Here is a 19,567-nt window from a genome sequence, read left to right as displayed (position 1 = left end):
AAGCACACGTATAGCCTATTTTTAAAAAAATTAAATGGTTTTCTTATCCACTGCAACTTAATGCATAAACTCAAGTTGGGATGAAGTTCATAAACAATTCACAGAATTTTAGAGTACAGAAGGAGGCCATTCAGCCCATCATGTCTACATCGGCTCTCCAAATGAGCATTATGACCTAGTGTCATTGCCCTGCCTTTGCCCCGTACCCCTGCACATTGTTTCAAATAATCAGCTAATGCCCTCTTGAATGCCTCGATTGAACCTGCCTCCACTACACTTCTAGGCACTGTATTCCAGACCCAAACCACTCGTTGTGTGAAAAAGTTTTATCTCACATCACATTTGCTTCTTTTGCATATCACTTTAAATCTGTGCTCTATTGTTCTTGATCCTTTAACAATTGGGAACAGCTTCTCCCCATCTACTCTGTCCAGCCCCCTCATGATTTTGAACAGCTCTATCAAATCTCCTCTTAGCCTACTTCTCTCCAAGGAGAACAGTCCCAACCTCTCAAATCTATCCTCGTAACTGAAGTTTCTCATCCCTGGAACCATTCTTGTAAACCTCTTCTGCACTCTCTCCAATGTGTTCACATCCTTCCTATCATGTGGCACCCAGAACTGTACACAATACTCCAGCTGAGGTCTAATCAGCGTCTTATATAAATGCAGCATAGCCTCCTTGCTCTTGTACTCTATGCTCCTGTTAATAAAAGCACAGGATACTATATGCTTTATTAACAGCTCTCTCCACTTATCCTGCCACCTTCAATGATCTATGCACATATACACCCAGGTCTTTCTGCTCCTGCACACCCTTCAAAATTTCACCCTTTATTTTATGTTGTCTGTCCATGATCTTCCTACCAAAATGCACCACCTCACGTTTGTCCGCATTGAACTTCATCTGTTAACCATCTGCCACTCCACCAACTTGTCTATGTCCTTTTGAAGTTCTACACTGTCCTCCTCGCAGTTTACAACACTCCTAAGCGTTGTATCATCCGCAAACTTTGAAACTGTCCCCTGCACACCAAGATCTAGATTCATTAATAAAAATCAGGAAAAGCAAGGGTCCCAATATCGACTCCTGGGGAACTCCACCACAAACCTTCCTCCAGCCCGAAAAATATCCATTACTCTCGGCTTCCTATTTTTCAGCCAATTTTGTATCCACGTTGCTACTGTCCCTTTCATTCCATGAGCAATAACTTTTCTCAAGTCTGTCGTGTGGCACTGTATCAAATGCCTTTAGAAAGTCCATGTACACCACATCAACAGCATTACCCTTATTGATCTTTTCTGTTACCTCTTCAAAAAAACCACAGCAAGTTAGTTAAACACGATTTTCCCTTTAGAAATCCATGCTGGCTCTTCCTTATCAACCCATATTTTTCCACGTGACTACTAATTCTATCCCGAATAATTGTTTTTGGGATTTTGCCCACCATTGAAGTTAAACTGACTGGTCCGTAATTGCTGGGCTTATCCTTCCAACCTTTTTTGAACTAGGGCCTAATCTTTGCAATTCTCCAATCCTTTCGCACTTCCCCTGAGTCTAGGAAAGACTGAAAAATTATGACCAGTGCCCCTGCAATTTCTACTCTCACTTCCTTCAATATCCTTGGTTGCATCTTATCCGGTCTGGGTGCCTTGTCAACTTTAAGTGCTGATAGTCTATTCAACACTTCCTTATCAATTTTGAACCCCTCTAGTGACAGTTTCCTCGTTGTCACCATGGCCTGGGTAGCATCTAGCTCCTTGGTAAAGACAGATGCAAAGTATTCATTTAACACCTCAGCCATGGCCCCTTCGTCCATGTGTAAAATCCCTTTTAGGTTCCTAATCGGCCCTACCACCCTCACTATTTATATGCCTATAGAAGACTTTGGGATTCCCCTTCATGTTGGCTGCCAGTCTTTTCTCATTTCGGTTCTCTAATATGATTTTTCACCTCCCCTCTAAACCTTCTGTATTCCTCTTGGTTCTCAATTGTATTTTCTACCTGACACCTGTCATAAGCACACTTTTTTTTCTTTATCTTAATTTCTATCACCTTTTTGATCCCATGGAGCTCTGGGTTTGTTTGCCCTACCTTTCCCTTTCAATGGAATATACCTTGACCCAAACCAATTATTTTTTTGAAGGTAGTCCATTATTCAGCTAGTTTTTCCCACCAACCTTTCATTCCAGTCTATCTGGCCCAGCACCTGTTCTTGACCCATCAAAGTCGGCTCTCGTCCAGTTAATTATTCTTACTCTGGATTGCCTATCGTCCTTTTCTATCATCCTAAAATGTACAATACAATGATCACTGTCTCCTAAGTGTTCCCCCACTGACACTTGATCTACTTGGCCCACCTCATTTCCAAGAACCAGGTCCAACACTGTCTTTTCTTGTTGAATTGGGCTGTAGAAAATTTTCCTGAATGCAATCTAGGTACTTTTGACCCTCTCCACCCTTTACATTACCACTGTCCCAGTCTACGTTTGAATAGTTAAAGTCCCTCATTATAACTACCCTATAATGCCTGAATCGCACTGCAATTTCCCTGCAGATTTGTTCATCTACATCCTTCTCACTATTTGGCAATCTATAGGCTACACCGAACAATGTAATCACACCCTTTTTGTTCCTTAGCTCTAGCCAAATTGATTCTGTCCTTGAACCCTCTGGGACATCCTCTTTCTCTGGCACGGCAATGCTCTCCTTAACCAATGCCGCCGCCCCTCCTCCTTTCCTATTTTTTCTATGTTTATGTTTGTATCTTTTCTAAACAACTTATACCCGGAAATATTTAACACCCAGTTCTGCTCTTCCTTGAGCCAGGTCTCTGTCATCACCACAACATCATATTTCCACATGGCAATCTGCACCTGTAACTCCTCAATCTTATTTGCTATACTCCGTGCATTCAGATACATGCATAGTAGTCCCGATTTAGATTTTGTTACTTTCACCCTCACCCCGACTTCACCCATTAACTTACTATTCTCTACACTAGTGCTATCTGTCCCTCCCAGTATCTTGTGCACTCTGGTACTCCCCTCTAATATTTTCTCTTCGTTCCCGCACCCCTGCCGAGTTAGTTTAAAGCCCTCCCAACAGCACTAGCAAACATCCCGCAAGGAACTCAGTCCCAGCTCTATTCAGGTGCAACCTGTCCAGCTTGTACAGCTACCATCTCCCCCAGAGCCAGTCCCAGTGTCCCAGGAATCTAAAGTCCTCCCCTCTGCACCATCTTTCTAGCCACACATTCATATGCCTTATTCTCCTATTTCTGTACTCACTGGCGTGTGGCACTGGGAGTAGTCTGGAGATTACTACATTTGAGGTCCTGCATGCTAATTTTCTACCTAGCTCCCTAAATTCTGATTGCAGGATCACATCCCCCTTCCTACCCAAGTCATTAGTACCAATGTGGAGCATGACCTCTGGCTGTTCACCCTTCCCTAGAAGAATGTCCTGCAGCCACTCTGTGGCATCCTTGACTCTGGCACCCCAGGGAGGAAACATACCATCCTGGAGTCACGTCTACAACCATAGGAATGCCTGTCTGTTCTCCTAACCAGTGAATCCCCTATCACTATTACTCTTTCTTCTTCCTCCCCTCCTATACAGCCAAGCCCCTCGTGATGCCACAAACCTGGCTCTGACTGCACTTCTCTAAGAACCAGCACCCTTCACCAGCTTCCTACTTCTACCTACTTCTCTTGGACTGCCTGGTGGTCACCGATTCCCTCTCCATCTCCAGGCCTTTAAGCTGCGGTGTGACCACCTCTCTGAACGTGCTATCTACATAGCTCTCAACCTCACGGATGCACCAGTGACTCCAGCCACCGCTCAAGCTCTGAAACCCGGAGCTCAAGTTTCTGCAGTTGTCGGCACTTCATGCAAGTGCTCATCTAGGACACCGGTAGCATCCATGATTTTGCACATATTACGGGATATGCATTCCACTCGAGTGAGCTGCCCTACCATGTCTTAACTCTACTGCCCTTACATTAACTTTATTCTACTTTGGATTATTTATATTACTTTCCAATATTGGCCCTAAATTTCCCTTACTCCTGGCGCTGAGTTAAATCTAAGTATAGGTATTTGTTTAAAAATATTGCACTGTTCTAATTTACTCACCAAGTCCTACTTACCAAGGCCTCTGCTCTCCTTTCTGAAGAAAGGTAGAAAAAGAAAGGAGCACCTACTCCCTCCTCACCAAGCTCCCTCAGTCACCTCTGCACTCGAACTCTCGCCACTTCTCGTGCTATTTTTATAGATCCTCTGCTCTCCTCTAGGTGCAGCTGACTGCCTGGCTCGGGGTCCTCCTCTCGTACTCTCCTCTAGGTGCTGCTGATTGCTTGGCTCAGGGTCCTCCTCTTCCACTCTCCTCTCGGTGCTGCTGACCGCCTGACTCGGGGTACTCCTCTCGCACTCTCCAAGTGTGCTCTATATTTCACCCACATGACTGAGTACCAATTCATTCCTTTCCTCATACCAGGATAACTAGTCTTTTGAGTAGAGGACCTTCATGGCATTTAACAACAGAAGGCTTAGCTGATTTTCCCCTCCCTGGTTTAGAGGGACCATGGCCAATCATCTTCCCCATCTGCTGCTTCAGCAGACCCGTTACCAGATACTGCACCTTATTGGTCTTTGTACCTCACTCTCACATTACTGGTGCATTTAGCCACTAAGTCATTGAGAACAGGATCCAATTCTTGAAATGGACCTAAAATTAGCTTGTTTTATATCCCAGAAAAAATAAACCATGGCCCAAAATTAGACATTCTCTTTATGGACCTCACCAAAAACATGGGTGACATCAGATTTATATTCTAATGCTGTTTACTAATATGGCAACCACTCAGCAAATTTCATACACAACTCATTTGCAAGCAAAAAATAAAAATAGGAAACTGTGCTTGCGTGTACATGCAGGTGGACAACTGGTTTTTAAACAGGCTTTTTTTTTAAACAGTAGGTCACAAGTATAGCTCAATTGCCCAGTACATCTTGAAAACAGAAAACAGACCATTCGTTTCATAGCTCATGTAAACTTTCCTACATCATCTACTTCATGATCCCTTCCGAACTCGCTCCATATTCTAAAGGAAGATTTTACAATTTCATCCTGTTCCCAAAGGTAAACAACTCCAAAATATCCCACATTATTTATACTTTCTTGGCGTGTTTCCAAGATCCCAATAGTTTACGAATCATGTCCCACACAGTATTTGACTGGGCTACATTCATCTTTATAACCTGTGGTCCTGTTAATAGTCATTCAGTTAATTTTGAAAATGTATCAATTTACAGGAGTGATTGTATAAGAAGTTGGCTCACATTAACTCAGGTCAACAGCACCTTGGATCTTGGACAAAAAACCCAAAGGAAAAAAAAAAAAGAGGCCTCCTTATTCCTTCACACAAATACAGGAGATCTCAAGTTTCAAACTTGAGACAACTTTAGATTATTTCTCAAAGTCCCCAAATCAAATAGGAAATGCACAAGTCAAGAGCATGAATTTGAGAGATAATACCTCTTTTGAATAGATCCACTCTATAAACACAAGGTTGACTTGACAGATGGTTTGAAAATGTTTTGCTGCTTGTGGCTTTTCTAAAAATACACTTTTTTAAAAAATAGTTTGCATTGATAAATGTCTCTCTAATCTGTGTTTCTATAAACAATCACACAAAAGAATTCTGCAGTTAATTCCCAAGTTATTTAATCTTCATCACTTATGTCAAAATAATTTGCTAGTTACTATACTCATAGAAGACTCAATGAAAAATTTTAATATATGACATGTATTCTTATGTACTGTCGCTGTTTAAGAAGTTTGTCAGTTTGTGTCCACAACTAGCTGCACATGTAATTATCTCCAACACCTGTAGGCAACACTGAAATAGTGCTTTCCAGTTAGAGATCTTTCCAAAGGTAGTTCAAAAATTCAACCAAAATGCTATTAATAAAACCCATCATGTGTACCTTCCTTCAGTTCTGACGAGTCATATTCTGAAAACATTAACTCCATTTCTCTCTCCAGAGATGCTGCCAGAGCTGCTGAGTATTTCCAACACTTTGTTTCTATTTCAGATTTCCAGCATCCGCAGTATTTTGCTTTTATGCTATTAATTACACTCAAAAGCTGCAGGGATCCAGAGTAAATTTTGGGAACGGACAAGAAATTAGCTGAAGAGTAGAAAAAAATAGGTACTTGTCAGAGGGTACAGAGTCATGGGTGGGGTGAGAGATAGAAGTGCTGACTGGGGTCTGAGCTGGAAACACTTCTGTTTGACTTGGATTCAAAATCTCAATGCACTTGATCAGATTTGAAAATAATACCAAACTAGGAAGAACATTGGAATCTGGAACAGCTCAGAAATTACAGAATGAGCTGGACAGAATACATAAGCAGACAAAGCACTGAAATTTAATTTGGCAAAGTGTAAAATACTGCACAGTGGAGAAAATATTGATGTCACAGATACCCAACAAGTGATGTTGAAAAACCTAATGAAGAAGTTGTCTTTAACAATAATAAGACTCAATTGGCATGCTGTTGACTGACCGGCACAATCACGAATTTGAGTATTTGTAAAATTTATTTTCACTCAATTACGTTTTAGCAGCTTCTTATTGCTGTTTTACAAATTAGTTTATGTATTGCATGTCAAGCAGTTCAGTAATGACTTATTCTGCAATACCCGAGTCTCTTGAAAATTATTTCACGTTCTGGTACTCTAACATTTATTCCCTCCAAGATTTACAATAACCCTGATTTTCCTGCAATAGTGATCTACACCATAAATTATGTGACCTACTGCAACAATCTTGTCCACTGACAGCCTACCCCATATTTTCCTGCATTTGTAAAATCTGGTTAAACACAGGGAAATTATGATTACTACGGATTTTAAATGGGGCCAGAATTACCTATTTTCAGCGAGGGTAACGAGAGCGTGGCACAAATATTCCAGGAAATAGAGTGGGAAGAGATTTTTCCTTTTATTCATTCATGGGATGTGGGTGTCGCTGGCTAGGCCAGCATTTAATACCCATCCCTAATTGCCCTTGATGTGGCGGTGGTGAGCTGCCTTCTTGAACCGCTACAGTCCATGTGGTGTAAGTACACCCAGAGTGCTGTTAGGAAGGGAGTTTCAGGATTTTGACACAGCGACATTGAAGGAACGATGATATTTCCAAGTCATGATGTGGCTTGGAAGGGAACTTCCAGGTGGTAGTGTTCCCATCTGTCTGCTGCCCTTGTCGTTCTAGATAGTAGTGGTCATGGGTTTGCAAGCTGCTGTCTAAGGAGACTTGGTGAGTTCAGCAGTGCATCTTGTAGATGGTACACACTGCTGCCACTGTGCATTGGTGGTGGAAGGAGTGAAAGTTTGTGAATAGCATACCAATCAAGCAGGCTGCTTTGTCCTGGGTGGTGTCAAGTTTCTTGAGTGTTGTTGATACTGCACTCATCCAGGCAAGTGGAGAGAATTCCATCACACTCCTCACTTGTGCCTTGTAGATAGTGGACAAGCTTTGGGGAGTCAGGAAGTGAGTTAATCACCGCAGGATTCTGAGCCTCTGACCTGCTCTTGTAACCACAGTATTTATACTGTAGTTCAGTTGAGTTTCTGGTCAATGGTAACCCCTAGGATGTTGATAGTGGGGGATTCAGCGGTGGTAATGCCATTGAATGTCATGGGGTGATGGTTAGATTCTCTCCTGTTGGAGACGATCATTGCCTTGCACTTGTGGGGCACAAATGCTACTTGCCACTTGTCAGCCCAAGCCTGGATATTATCCAGATCTTGCTGCGTTTGGACATGGACTGCTTCAGGATCTGAGAAATCGCAAATGGTGAACATCACACAATCAGCAAACATCTGACCTTATGATGGAAGGTCGTTGATGAAGCAACTGAAGATTGTTGGGCCTAGGACACTACCCTGAGGCAGTCCTGCAGCGATGTCTTTGAACTGAGATTACTGACCTCCAACAACCATAACCATCTTCCTTTGTGCTAGGTGTGACTCCAACCAGCAGAGAGTTTTCTCCAATTCCCATTGACTCCAGTTTTGCTAGGGCACTTTGATGCCACACTCAGTCAAATGCTGCCTTGATGTCATGGGCACTCACTCTAACCTCACCTCTGGAGTTCAGCTCTTTTGTCCATGTTTGAACCAAGGCTGTAATGAGGTCAGGATCTGAATGACCCTGACAGAACTCAAACTGAGCATCAGTGAGCAGGTTATTGCTAAGCAAGTGCTGTTTGATAGGACTATTGAGGACCCCTTCCATCAATTTACTGATGATCAAGAGCAGACTGATGGGGCGCTAATTGGTCCCATTACTGTAAATCACTTATTCCATAACTTTCTCTTTCCATTGTGCCATTCAAGGGTTTCCATGCCATAGGACTCAAGTCCTCAGAAAAATCAGGGTCAATAAGTTCTATTAACACTGATTGAAGAGTATCTGAAAAAGAAGTGGAATGCAGTGGCTATATTAATTTACATTTAATCTGTCAGGAACTTTAACTTTACAGAACTCAAAACATTGCAACCCTCCTCACAGGAGCTCAATAACAAGACTGCTCTAACTTCAATGTGGTTACAAAAAGCAATCAAATTGCTCATGATTCATTTACTCTGATGAAGGGTAATTAGCCTGAAGTGTTCACTGTTTCTCTCTACAGATGCTGCCTGACCTGCTGAGCATTTCCGGTAGTGTTTTTAAAAATCAAATCACTCAGACTGATGAATTTAAAAAATAAATTAGCACTTAGATTTCACAAATTCTATTCTCTACCAATCTATTTGTAATTAAGGCCATTGGTTTCCTGTGGCTTATGGTGAACGAAAGTCTCATTTACTACAAGAGATGTCAACTCCGGATTATAGGTGTCATATTCCATAATTCCACCACTTCTCATGAAAACTACAAATCATAATGATCACTCCAATATGTCCCTTCTCCCTTTCTGCAGCAGACTAACTTTTACAGTTAAATGGGCTGAGCAACTAACATATCCAACATTACCAAGCTAAAGTAACAGTTGGTCATTAATATAATTTACCACTCTGCAGCTGAAAACAGAAACAATCAGACAATGCAATTTCTGTAAGCAGTTTGGTGGATACTTTGTGCTTTATTCATTGTGAGATCTGCAGGTTTATCAATTTTAATGACAATCACCATTGACCTGATTCCAGATATTCAGTCATCCAAATCAATATTGGTAAATGAAAGCACTATTACAATCTTCCTTTCTAACATTCACACTCAGCTAATTCAGTCAAAAGTAGCACAGCCATATTAATGAAAGGTTCCATGTTAAGTCCCTAGGCCATGTAAAGCAACCTATCCAAAGCTTGGTGCTATAATTGGCCTCATGGTCCCTGAACTGGGGACAGGGGGAAAAACAGGAGAATAAATTATTAGATCTCTTGTTCGCTTTCTGGAGATTCATGCTGAAGGTATACACACAAAGGTTGGGTTGGCAGTGATGCCATCTGCAGTCTGAAAGGTTCATTGGTGCCATAATAGTCAAGTGGAGAAGATATTGGCACCCATAGTCACAAGCCAACTCAGTAGGGGAGTAGCAAAGGGTAAAAAGTTACCAGATAATTAAATCATGAAAATTTTATTTTTCTCCATTTGCAATTTCTTTGGGAAAGCCTCACCAGCTAAAGAGAAACGTATGATTTGAAACTTGCATAAACTATTCTATTAGAGCATCCGAACTAAACGTTTGAGTTTTTTATTGATGTTTTCCTAATTAAAATATAAAGATATTTTCTTCAAAATAGTTCCTTTCCCAAAATACCCAGTATAACTGATGTCTGACAGGAGCCTCGCACCCCAAAAATCAACACAAGAGTCAGCACACTGCAAAGTGATCGCTTCTATTGTCCATTCCCAAAAATGTAACTGGGTCTTACCGATAGTCCTGCCCAACAATTCTTGCAGTATTGCATATTACACTATGTCCATGACAGTTCAACATAAATGGACGGAAAGATTCATCGAAGCCGTTTCCTTACACCTGGGAGTCCAGTAATTCAAGACATTCAAATAAACTAACCATTCTAAAACTATATATGAAGCTTAACCATATATATATATATATATATATGTTTTTTTTAGTACAATGACCCCGTTAGACATTTACAATCAGTTTGCACTCATTCCAAGGCATCTCAGATCTAGATCAGACGCACATAGCACGGAACAGAATGGGCAGCAATCAGGCCACATTCTCAATATCACACTGCATGTTGAAGGCAACATACCCCTCCTTTGTTATAATAAAACAGTGCAAATAATTGTGTATGCTCTTATTACCTCATCTGCATGCAGCTGATGTGGTTCATGTGGCTTTGAGCTGAACTCTTAGCAGCTGGAACGCAATCAATCTCCCCGGGAGATGGTGATGAGGCTTGTGTGGTTGTGGAATTACAGCGAGCCACAGGTTTGCATCCCCCCCACCACCTCCTCCTCCTCCTCCTCCCCAACCAACCCCCGAGAGCGTTAATACTTGCGGCGAATCCGCTCGCCCTCCCGTGCAGATAAATAAAGAGACGGGAGCCCGGCTAGATGAAAGGCTGCACATAAAAAGCGCTGGCTCCCTTCATCTTACAGTACATTCACCGCCATGCCAGATCTGGGGCAGCCTCAATCTGCAACAACGATCCCAGAACTACAGCACCGAAGGAGGAGGAGGAGGGGGGATGATGATGAGGAGGAGGAGGAGGTGTTTAGAGGATTGGGGGCGCTGGCCAACCATGAGACTGCACAGGGCACAATCAACTCCTCTTATGAAGACAGCGGAGGCCACCGCTCCCACGAAGACGGAAAACTCTCCTTGGCCGGAAGCAAACGTCCAAACAAACACAGGCAGCGAGCGCAGGGATGAGGCATACTCCTAGCGGTGCCGGAGTTGAATACTGACCATGACGGGGGCAAAATGGCCGCCACAAGCGTTTGGTGGCGAACACCCACTCCGGAAACGGAAAATGGCCGCCTAACCGCCGCCCGCGCGCCCGCCCGCCGCCGCCGCCGCCGCCGGCTATAAACGTCACGCGTGGATCCGACCAATCCAGAGGGAGCTGCGGTGGCCCCACGTGATGCAGCAAACTTTCCTGCCCACCTTCTGGGAAGGTGGCGGTTGGTGGTGGTGGTGGTGGTGGGCGCGCGGGGGGGCGGGAGCCGTCGCGCGCTGTCCGAGTCCGGGTTTCGGATAACGGTTCTCGCTCGCTCGCTCTGAAAAGCCCTTCGTCTCCCTCGCGTTCTCTGTGGTAAATGTTGGTGTCAGGTTTCTCCCCGCCTTTCCCTTCACCCTCTCCTCCGGGAAGGTGATCCAGAAATCATTGCCATGTCTTCTTCTTCTTGGTCGCCTTGGCGACTTTGACAAAGGCAGAAGGCGGCAGAGCAGTTGGGGAAAACCCCGAAGCAAAAAACACAAAAAAACAACAACAACCACTGGAAGCGCTCAGCATCTGCGGGTATTGGCTTTGTTAGGATTAATTCCTCTTATTCCCTTTTGAATGTGTCGCGGGGGCAAAGTCAGTTCAGTGACTCCAGGAGAAGTTCAGCTGGGGAATGATCTCAGCGCCGCTCCTGCTGCAACGGAGAAGAATGGGGGAAACCTCTGGGAAATAATTAACACGGCTTCAATGTGAGGGATGCACTTGTCATTCAGAAGTTCGCCAAACTCCATTAATACAGGATTATACTCCATAGAATCTAACGCAGCAAAACAAGTCTCTCTCTCTCTCCTGTCCGCCCGGTCGGTGCCGGCGTTTATGCTCCATACAGGAGCCCCTCATCTCTCCATCGCAGTCCCATCAACACGTTCCTTCTGTTCCTAAACCCAAAGCAAAAATCGTTCAGATACTGAAAACCTGTCATAGAAAAACAAAAAAAAAATTTTGGAGAAAGAAGTGGAGTTCATGTTTCAGGTCAATGACCTCTCATCAGAATTGGAAGTAGCCAGTAATAGTTCATGAGAAAATACAGAGATGGGGAATGAAGGAAGACAGAACAAAAAGGGGATATGATATGGTGAAGGGTACAAGGGTAGGAATGATAAAATGACAATTGTGCAAAGGAAAATGGTTGGCAATGGGACAAATAAACAAAAAGCTGTACGTGGGGGGGAAAAAAAACCAACTGTTATGCCCCAACTACTGTTGGAAAAACTCTATGACTCGAATGCAAGTATTTTTCTGAGCCAAATCCGTGTAAAACTTTATCTTGTATATATGATCCTGGCGTAGCTCCAAAGTCTGTGTTGCTATTGCTTAATTAGCAGTAATTGACAGAGGAGGTGAGATCACACAAGACAACAGAACCAAAAATAGCTCAAGAAAATCTATGTGAAGAAATCTTCCATGCCAAAGTGAAAGGTGGCTGAAATAAATGGTACACTGCAAAAGCGGTGTAGTGGCTATAAGATTGAGGCAGTGCAATACAACCAAGACCATATTGAAAATTGTCAATAGTGGCAACTGTGTAACATTCGTTATGGAAATGTATTCTGGATATAGTTCCCTGCCCAAAGTTCAGATCATAATGAGCCACATGTTTGGACACCAAGAAAACTCGCCAGTTCACTCAGCCATGGCTCGATTATCAGCACTTTAACCTCGAGTCAGAAAGCTGTGGGTTCAAACCACAAAAAAAAATACAAGGCTGACCAGTCCAGTCCTTAGCAAGGGAGTGTTGCACTGTCAGAGGTGCCATCTTTTGGATGAGATATTAAACCAAGGCCCCATCTGCACTCACAGGTTGATGTAAAAGATCACATGGGCACCATTTCAAGGAAAAGTAGGGAAGTTATTCCCAGTGTTCTAGCCAACATATATTCCTCAATCCATATCACAAAACAAAAATTGTCTGGTTATTATCATGTTACTGTTTGTGGGAGTTTGCTGTGTACAAGTTGGCTGCTGTGTTTCCTACCTTACAACAGTGACTGCACTTCTGAGGTATTTAATTGACTAAAGTATTTTGGGATGTCCTGACATGAAATTTGCTATACAAATCATTCTTTCCTTCAACTAGAAGTATAGGATCTTTTACATCTGTGAAGGCAGACAGGTTCTCATTTTAGCATCTCACTCAAAAAATGGTACCTCCAACAATGCAGTACTCACTCCATACTGCACTGCAATGCCAGTTAGATTACATGCTTAAGTAGAATCCAATTTGATGACAATTGCTTGATTCAAATATAATTTGTCATATATCCATGTTATCCTGAAGTGATTATTTTACTTATCCTTGTGGAGTGTGTTGTGAGAAAGTAGGAGACCATACTCAGCAGAAAGAAATAGCAGCGGCTAGCAGAATCAGTAGGACATTGCACATGGTAAATTGGATAATATGGGCACCCTTGCCTGCCTTTGCTTTCTGCATGTTGGTCTTTTCTCTTTCTCACTCCTTAACTCTTTCCAATTCTTTGCTCTCTTCTCCCTGGCTTTTGTTTCTTTTTGTGTGGGAGGTGGTAGATGGCATGGTATAGCAAGAGAAAAGACACTACTAGCTGCAGGCACCATTTGAAGTGATTATTACATGCTTCCCCCTACCCGATCCCTTCCTACTCCTTCCATATCAACTTGCTTCTTATTTGAACTACCCATTTACACTCTTTCACTTCCCTTGCTCCAGTCTCCAGCATGATGCCACCACCAAACACATCTTCCCTTCACTCCCCCGGCGGCATTCCGCAGGGATCGTTCCCTCCGGGACACCCTGGTCCACTCCTCCATCACCCCCTACACCTCAACCCCCTCCCACGGCACCTTCCCATGCAACCACAGAAGGTGCAACACCTGCCCCTGTACTTCCCCTCTCCTCACCGTCCAAGGGCCCAAACACTCCTTTCAAGTGAAGCAGCATTTCACTTGCACTTCCCTCAATTTAGTCTACTGCATTCGTTGCTCCCAATGCGGTTTCCTCTACATTGGAGAGACCAAACGCAGGCTGGGTGACCGCTTTGCAGAACACCTTCGGTCTGTCCGCAAGTATTACCCAGACCTCCCTGTCGCTTGCCATTTCAACACTCCACCCTGTTCTCTTGCCCATATGTCCGTCCTTGGCTTTCTGCATTGTTCCAGTGAAGCTCAACGCAAACTGGAGGAACAGCACCTCATCTTCCGACTAGGCACTTTACAGCCTTCCGGACTGAATATTGAGTTCAACAACTTTAGATCATGAACTCTCTCATCCATCCCCACCCCCTTTCCAATTCACCCCCCTTTTTTTCCAATAATTTATATAGGTTTTTCTTTTCCCACCTATTTCCATTATTTTTAAATGTATTTCCATCCATTGTTTTATCTCTACCTTTTAGCCTTTTTTGATTCCTTCACCCGACCCCACCCCCACTAGGGCTATCTGTACCTTGCTTGTCCTGCTTTCTACCCTTAATTAGCACATTCCTCAGATAATATCACCACCTTCAACACCTCTTTGTCCTTTTGTCTGTGACACCTTTTGGTTATCTCCACCTATCACTGGCCCTCTATGCAGCTTTACTTGTCCCACCGCCCCCCCCCCCCCCCCCCCCCCACCCCCCCCAACCGCCTTAAACTAGCTTATATTTCACCTCTCTTCTATTTTTACTTAGTTCCGTTGAAGGGTCATTCGGACTCGAAACGTTAACTGTGCTCCTCTCCGCAGATGCTGCCAGACCTGCTGAGTTTTTCCAGGTATTTTTATTTTTGTTTTGGATTTCCAGCATCCGCAGTTTTTTGCTTTTATCTTAGTCCAGTCAGTGGCAGTTACTCACCAATCAGCTTCTTTCCCCTGTACTTAAGTAAGAGCCAACTACTGGAGCCTGAAAACAGTAGAAAAAGGAGCACCTCCCTCACACTATGTACTCAAAGCAGCACTCAAGTCTAGACAAAGCAACACCGAGGACTCCCTGTTTTTATACTTTCTGAAAAACAACTGATTCATTTAGCAATTAGAGTCACTTATGGTGGTAAGCAATTAGCCGTTAACTTTTCTAACTCATAATATGAGAATTATTTTCAATATTCGATTTACTTTGAAGATTAAAAATATTAGTATGAAGAAAACATTTCTCTCCCTTTTCACTTCATCTCTCAAAACCTCCCCATTTGTGCTTAATATACTTCATCAAATTCATTAAACTACAACAAATGTGCAATCAGTACACTAATTTGTTTTTCTCTCCACATGCCTGTTGCCTGTTTCTAAATGTATACAAATAGATGTTACCTGAATAAAACCTTTGAAAACATTTAAATAATTTTGAAAACTGAGCAAATTGCTGGAAGCTAAAGAAAAATAATACAGTTGACTAAACACATTAGCATATCTGCAACCGCAGAAGGTGCAACACCTGCCCCTTTACTTCCCCTCTCCTCACCGTCAAAGGGCCCAAACACTCCTTTCAAGTGAAGCAGCATTTCACTTGCACTTCCCTCAATTTAGTCTACTGCATTCGTTGCTCCCAATACGGTTTCCTCTACATTGGAGAGACCAAACGCATACTGGGTGACCACTTTGCAGAACACCTTCGGTCTGTCCGCAAGTATTACCCAGACCTCCCTGTCGCTTGCCATTTCAACACTCCACCCTGCTCTCATGCCCACATGTCTGTCCTTGGCTTGCTGCATTGTTCCAGTGAAGCTCAACGCAAACTGGAGGAACAGCACCTCATCTTCCGACTAGGCACTTTACAGCCTTCCGGACTGAATATTGAGTTCAACAATTTTAGATCATGAACTCTCTCATCCATCCCCACCCCCTTTCCGATTTTCCCCCTCCTTTTTGTTTTTTCCAATAATTTATATAGATTTTTCTTTTCCATCTACTTCCATTATTTTTAAGTGTATTTCCATCCATTGTTTTATCTCTACCTTTTAGTCTATTTCGATCCCTTCCCCCCCCACCCCACCCCCACTAGGGCTATCTGTACCTTGCTCGTCCTGCTTTCTACCCTTAATTAGCACATTCCTTTAGATAATATCACCACCTTCAACACCTCTTTGCCCTTTTGTCTGTGACATCTTTTGGTTATCTCCACCTATCACTGGCCCTCTATCCAGCTCTACTTGTCCCAACCCCACTTAAACCAGCTTATATTTCACCTCTCTTCTATTTTTACTTAATTCTGTTGAAGGGTCATTCGGACTCGAAACGTTAACTGTGCTCCTCTCCGCAGATGCTGCCAGACCTGCTGAGTTTTTCCAGGTATTTTTGTTTTTGTTTTGGATTTCCAGCATCCGCAGTTTTTTGCTTTTATCTTAGCATATCTGTAAACTGGATGAATTGAATCAATACAGTTTCTTCATGGGATGTGGATGTTGCTGGCCAGGCCAACATTAGCTGCTCATCCTAAATTGCCCATTAAAAATGTACATTTTAAAAACAATGCAGAATACTGTCAAAACTGAAACACATTGCAATTGCAAACAAACCTACCATAGGCTACATCACAGTCTTTCCAAAAATGAAGTCGGTGCAGATGAATTTATTCTGTTGAAATAAAGCTTCACAGTAGTTTGCTTTTTTGCTTCCAAATGATCTCTTCACTGAGTGTACATGGCAGATGTGGCTCTAGTTGATTCTTAAGAATAGCTGCCGATACACACTCTTCAACTCAGAGGTCCTAAATTTATTAAGCAAAAATGTTTTACATACATGATACCAATATAATTATGCGGCATTTTTCTTTGATATGTAGATCCAATTAAGTACTTTTTTCAATTTTCCATACACTTGAATAATGATATTTCACAGGCAAGTATGTTCCTGATGTTCAGCATGATACAAGTTGCTCATATATTTGTGCATAGTACTTCATCTAGTTTTGGCAGCATATCACCCGTGTACCTCTGCTTTTACGCTCATTCTGGGGAGCCAATCTTCTGCATGTTGGATTTAGAATCCGACAGAGAACAAATGTAGAGTAACTGAGTAGAACCTAGTTATCTCTACATGAGAGTAAGAAATTAAATTGGGATTCTACCAGATTACATGTGAGCCATCCTAGGAGCATGCTGCTTGGTTCCCCACATACAGTTCTGAATACAATTTTTCAAAATCCATATCCTTTCCATTCAACCCCACCATCTCCTGCCTCTAATGTTAATAGGAGGAAAAATGCAGATTTTATTTTAAAATGGGACTCCAGTGTTGCTCAACATTGTAAAATATTGTCCAAAAAAAATCACAGTCTATTTGTGTGAATCAACCAATACTGTTGCAAGCTTACTTAGCTTCCACATTTGAAAAGCTGTTCAAATTTTTATTTCTGCCTTTATTATTTGATTGGGTCAGATAGTTAAATGCAGCCATGTCACTTGATAACACACTGATTTGCCAATTCTTAATTTATTGTTACATATTGCAACAATTTCCCGGCTTTATAAATTGTACTTAACATGTTTCAACCATTGCTACCATAATAAGTTTAATTAGAAGTCTAAAGTAATGAATAATATAGGCTCAGAATCCCATTTATTTTAAATCTAATCATGAATTAAATTCTTAGAAATGTTTAATTCTTTACAAGCTCACTTGAATCTGTCAGTCTTTTGACAATACTAAGTTATTTGAATATCCTAAGAGAATACTCTAGAGACGATTCAAGTTACACAGATGATCCATTATCCATTGGCAATTACTAACAAAGCAAATTTATTTTCAACATGCCTTTATTAGATACTTCAGTTTTATTTTAAACAGCTGCTCGTAAGTGGTGCAGGACTACCTAGTGGGAAGGGAGTAACTTTTGGGCGTGGAGCAGAGAATGTAACACAGGGCCAAATGAGTGAAGAAGCAGTTAGGCATTTGGAGCTGCTGGAGACAGAATTGAATTGGGACTCCTAACTCATTAGATTTTGGCTTTTTATTCATTATTATGCTTCTGTGCCTATCAGTTTGCTCAAGCACTCCTGCCCTCTATCTTTAATGCCATTGGCCGCAGTGAAACCTTTACTCTCTCCCGTCCTGGTTGTTTTGCTTGGTTTGGCTCACGTCTTTACTCCCTCAAGCCCGTGCGATGCAGACTTGTCTAACAACACAGCTGGTTTAACCATCCATTAGCATCCCCTCACGATACCTCTCCAACTCAGTGGGCATTCTCTCATTTGGTCAGTCTTCAGTCTTAGCTATCCAAATGTAGCAAAAGCATCTCCAACAATGATTTACCGTCTCGCTCCCTATGGAACCCTAAGACATATCTTTAGCCCCCTTTTTCTACTTCATCTATATGCTGTCCCTTGGTGACAGCATCTGTGGACGTATGGCTTGATTTTCAATCGCACTTAGGGGATGAGATAAGCGCGCTTTGAAAATCATGCTGGATGATGTGTCAATGTCCCAACACCTCCGGGATCTGCTGTTATTTTCAAAGCATGGGTGGTGGGATGGGAGCTGGAAAGCTGCTCACCTTCAATTAACTGCCCTTGAGTATCTTGTTAAATGGCTTGGGAGGGCCAGAGGTTTGAAATTGCAGAACAGAGAATCCAAACTGCCTGGTGCACGTTAGTGCACAGTTGTTGGGTGCAATGTACAGGGCCATCAAGCTACATTAATACTGAAGAAAAGCTTTTGGCAAAAAAGGTTATTCTGTCGGAGTGGATCAACTACCTTCTTATTGGCTGTTTAAGTCTGCTGGCCTTGTCTCTTCTGTTTTGCAAGGCAGCAGCAAGCCCAGTCATGGTTGCTGTCTGCCTTTGAGGATCGCACCTGGGAGTCAGTTCTCACATTGGGGATATCAAACACAGACTAGGTGATCGCTATGTGGAATACCTCTGCTCAATTGCAAGCATGACCTTGACCTTACAGTCGCTTACCATTTCAATTCACCATCTTGCTGTCATGCTCACATTTCTGTCCTCAGCCTGCTGCAAAGTGAAGCCCATCACAAGCTGGAGGAATAGCATCTCATCTTATGATTAGGCACTTTACAGCCTCCTGTAGTCAACATTGAGTTCAACACCTTCAGACCATGAACTGTTTCCATTTTGATTTTTTTCCCCCTAAGTGTCAGTTTGTATCTTGTTTTCATGTTTTTGCCTTCAGAGCTAACCTTTATTCTGCTATTAACACCTACTCTGGACCAATGCTTTATTTCTTTACTACTACCATTACCACTCCCTTTGCCTTACCACTACCTTTGCTTTTAGTTCCATAACATCTTTAGTTTATAATCTCCCCCATCCTCTAACCTATCTATGACCTTCCCTTTTGTTCCACCTGTCAAGCTTCCCCCTTTCTCAACAGCATAAAACCCAAAACAAAAACAGGAACAGAAATACCTGGAAAAACTCAGCAGATCTGGCAGCATCGGCGGAGAAGAGTACAGTTGACGTTTCCAGTCCTCATGACCCTTCAACAGAACTAAGTAAAATTAGGAAAAGGGTGAAATATAATCTGGTTTAAGTGTGGGGGGGTGGGGGGTGGTTTGGGACAAGCAGCCAGTGATAGGAGGAGAAAACCAAAAGCTGTCACAGACAAAAGAACAAAGAGGTGTTGAAGGTGGTGATATTATCTAAAGGATAATAAAGCATAAAAC

General features: G+C 42.5%; 1 protein-coding gene across 7 annotated transcripts in view; it reads right to left on the bottom strand.

Moving 5' to 3' along the window:
* The window catches only part of znf618 (zinc finger protein 618), a 130,478-nt gene extending 118,563 nt beyond the window's left edge, over positions 1 to 11,915 (bottom strand). For 3 of the 7 annotated variants that reach the window (XM_078549795.1, XM_078549799.1, XM_078549798.1), the window contains exon 1: positions 10,354 to 11,915. The gene's annotated coding sequence lies outside the window, so the exon portion shown is untranslated. The remainder of the gene's footprint in view (positions 1 to 10,353) is intronic. The other 4 variants (XM_078549801.1, XM_078549802.1, XM_078549796.1 and 1 more) reach the window with 3 other exon arrangements.
* Between the last annotated feature and the right edge of the window lie 7,652 nt (positions 11,916 to 19,567).

Source organism: Cetorhinus maximus, chromosome 10 (genome assembly GCF_964194155.1).
Source record: "Cetorhinus maximus chromosome 10, sCetMax3.hap1.1, whole genome shotgun sequence".
NCBI lineage: Eukaryota > Metazoa > Chordata > Chondrichthyes > Lamniformes > Cetorhinidae > Cetorhinus > Cetorhinus maximus.
This window is presented reverse-complemented; position numbering and strand designations above follow the sequence as displayed.